The sequence below is a fragment of the Halyomorpha halys genome, unplaced genomic scaffold (assembly GCF_000696795.3).
Source record: "Halyomorpha halys isolate HHAL.00 unplaced genomic scaffold, Hhal_1.1 Scaffold1026.1, whole genome shotgun sequence".
NCBI lineage: Eukaryota > Metazoa > Arthropoda > Insecta > Hemiptera > Pentatomidae > Halyomorpha > Halyomorpha halys.
In genome coordinates, this window is record NW_027105743.1 from 298,437 (window position 1) to 302,096 (window position 3,660).

At 24.8% G+C, this 3,660-nt stretch overlaps 1 long non-coding RNA gene across 1 annotated transcript in view; it reads right to left on the bottom strand.

Annotated features, from left to right (window-relative positions):
• Window positions 1-1,249: 1,249 nt before the first annotated feature.
• The window catches only part of LOC136797297 (uncharacterized), a 44,937-nt gene continuing 42,526 nt past the window's right edge, over window positions 1,250-3,660 (bottom strand). Inside the window, exon 4 of the long non-coding RNA XR_010845156.1 lies at window positions 1,250-1,288. This is a non-coding gene — a long non-coding RNA (uncharacterized lncRNA). The remainder of the gene's footprint in view (window positions 1,289-3,660) is intronic.

Genomic DNA, 3,660 nt, shown 5'->3' on the forward strand with positions numbered 1-3,660 from the left:
TTATTTTTATTACTGACTAATTCTAGCTTATATAATTTTATATTTATTTCATTAATTCTGTTATTTTACATACACATTTAAGTAAACACATATTCGCTCTCTTCCTTAGGATCTTCATAGATTTAATTTTAAATAATTTTTATTTTAAACATATATTTACTCACTGAATTTTCATATGAATATTATTTTCATTTTTTTCTTTCTTTTATAATTTTATCATTACTATATTCTCATACTGTTTTTATCTTGTTATTTTCTCTTTATTTTTGTATTTTCTCAACTAACTTCTTCTTATTTGTGCGTTCTCTCCAACCTTATCTTCTCTTCATAAAATATCCACGATCAACCACTAAAACCTATAAAAAACTTTGTTTTTATTTTGTTATTGAAAATAGAAAGTAAATATTTATGCTATAAATATGAATTATGTAATAAATTAGATGTATAGCGTATTATTATTCAGCATATTCTGCACGTAGCCAACCAATATATTTGGAAACTACATCTTTGAAAATAAAGCCTTTCTTACTTTAAGCAATACGGGAAATTCTTGCAGTACAACATTAAATTATTATAATCATTATAATATTTAAATTAATTACAATTTAAATCCATATAATGTTTTGCTGATATTTTTAGAAACACTAAAGAAATATTGCTGTATTTTTGCTAAACTTAATTATTTTAAATAAACAAAGTAAGAATCCCAATTAATACTCATCATTTAATTATTAAAATTTTATTCTGTATTTTCTTGACTAATTTCTTCTTATCTGTGTTCTTGTGTTCGTCACTGATGGCACTCTCCAATCCACTTCTCCTCATATAATATCTACGGTCATCAACTAATTCCTAAAAAAAAAAAAAGAGTGTTTTATTTCATTGTTGAGAATACAGTATATAATTATGCTATAAATATGAATTATTTAATAAGTAAGATGTATAGCTTATTATTTATTCAGCATAATGTGTACGTAGCCACACAAAACTTTTTGGAAATAAAGCGTTTCTTATTTTAAGCAATAATGGATTTTGTTCCAATACAACATTAAATTATTATAATGATTATAATATTTAAATTAAATTTAAGAATCCCAATTAATACTCATCGTTTAATTATTAAAATTTTATTCTGTATTTTCTTGAATAATTTCTTCTTATTTGTGTTCTTCACTGAGCTTAGTCTCCAACCCTCTTCTTCTCATATGAAACCCAACTTCTTCTCGTTTGTGCGTTCTCTCCAACCTTATCTTCTCTTCATAAAATATCCACGGTCAACAACAAATGCCTAAAAAAAAATATATTGTTATTTTGTTGTTAAAGATGTAGTATATTTTAATGTTATAAATATTAATCATGTAATAAATAATATCTATTGCTTTTTATTTTTCAGTACGCTGTGTCCATAGCCACCCAATATATTTCGAAACTACCGCTTTGAAAATAAAGGGTTTCTTACTTTTAACTAATGATGTGACTTCTTGCAGTACAACATTAAATTATTATAATCGTTATAATATTTAAATTAATTACAATTTAAATCCATATAATATTTTGATGATATTTTTAGAAGAACTAGAGAAATATTCCTGTATTTTTGCTCAACTTAATAATTTTAAATAAATTAAGTTAGAATGCTAATTAATTTTTTTTTTCGATCCCTTTATCTTAAAGCACAACTAAATAACATACTCATATTCGTTTTAATACTAATCATTTAAAGTATAAACATTTTATATATTTTTAGTGCTAATTTTTTTGTATATTTGATCTATTACTGTAGTACGTACTATTTAATAAGATTGGAAAACTTGCAAGGAATTTTTTCAATAAATATATTTTTATCCTTTTCAACATTTTTACGTAATCACGTTTTATATTTTCCTTAAAAAAAAAAATAAATAAAATAAGATACACTGTTTGCAATTAATTTATTCCTTTATTTTTACTTTTATATTCTCAAGTTCTTGCACAACGTTATGATTAGAAGATAAAATGTTGCAAGTTCAACAGTTGGCACATACTCAATAAATAAATGCATAGATTACATGATTTGAATGCAATGTGGTTGGTTACTGCTTGGAGTATTAAAAATTGATACGAGGACAACGACAAACGTCCTCATGTTTCTGAAAAGCTTTATTCATTATAATCCGTACAATTTTATTTTATTCATTATAATCCATAATATTTTGTGGATTATAATGAATAGTGCTTAGCGAAGTCAGAAATAATATAGTTCTTTTATTCACTTCGAGTATTGTTGTTTTAGTGCTGATTTTTCGGGTTTTAATTACGCCAGTTTTTATAATATTTCGTTATCCAACCAATGCCTATGTATTCAGCATTGTTGATGTTATAAATTTCATTATATTTGTCAAGAGCTTGACTATCTCAGAAGAAAAAAATCCTTGAGTCTTCGTAGGCAACGAACCAGTAAACGTTTCGCTTATTTAGGCATTGCCAGGGCAGAAAAACAGGATCGCATCAATGCAAAACAGGGATAAGGTAAGTTGGGGTGGGACAAGTGCAGAAAAAAAAAATGGAGATTTTAAAATTTTTCAATAAGTATGTCATACTATTCCTCTCAACTGAAAAACATTAATAATAATTAGTTGCTTCATATCTAAAGCTATTTGAAAGTTCCAATGAACGCGAAAGTACGCATTTTCCCTTAAAGAATTGAGGTAAGAGTGTAAATGAATTTCATTTTTCTTGAGTTTAAATTGAACAGCTCTTAGGGCCAGAGCGTGGAACCTGTTTCTCCTAAATTTTAAAGCAGTAATAACATTTTAAAATGGTTTAAATTAATAACTTAAGAACCTAACTAAAGAAGGTTAAATGAATAATAAAATTGAAAATGTTTAATTAATTAATATCAATCAAAATGATTGAGGAAAATCATTTGGACCAAATTAACGGGTCAAGTTCAGACTTAACAAAATTAGTGAAAAAGAAAAATGGAAAAAGTTACAAATATTTTAAAATACAAGACCAAACTTCTGAAAAAATTATCAATTAAATACCAGTTGAAAATAAAAGAAGAAAACATACAAAACTGTTATAATAATTTACAACTAGTATTTCAGTGTATTGTAGACATGAAAATATATTTTGGTAGCGTAACTAGGGTGAAGAGGATTGTGTTTGAGAATGGGCAATAAATTTGAAATAAAGAAAATAAAACGAATGAAATGAAATGAAATGAAATGAAAAGTCACAAATATAATTTATATAATGTAAAATTATTTTAAAATTTGATGTTGTTATATAGTTTTATAGTACAAAATAGTGAGTGTAATGGGGTCTCAATTATTTTAATTTATATTTGTTAATTAAAAATATTAGATAAACTACCAACAAAAATGAAGTTTTTTACAACTGATCTCAGCTTAAACCTTAGTGATTTCTAAATATTGCGACTATTTCATTTTGCCATACAGCATTAGAATTTATTTATTGATAAATATTACAATCTGCCACAACGTTGTTGGGGAATGAGTAATAGTGATGACTGATCACATTTATTCTAAAATTTAAAAAAAATATATGAATAAAAATAAATGAAAAAAAAAACTTACATAAAAATAAATAAAATTTCTCTCTAAATATACTCGTATATGAACAGAAGGATAAATAAAATGAACATAAACTATGTAC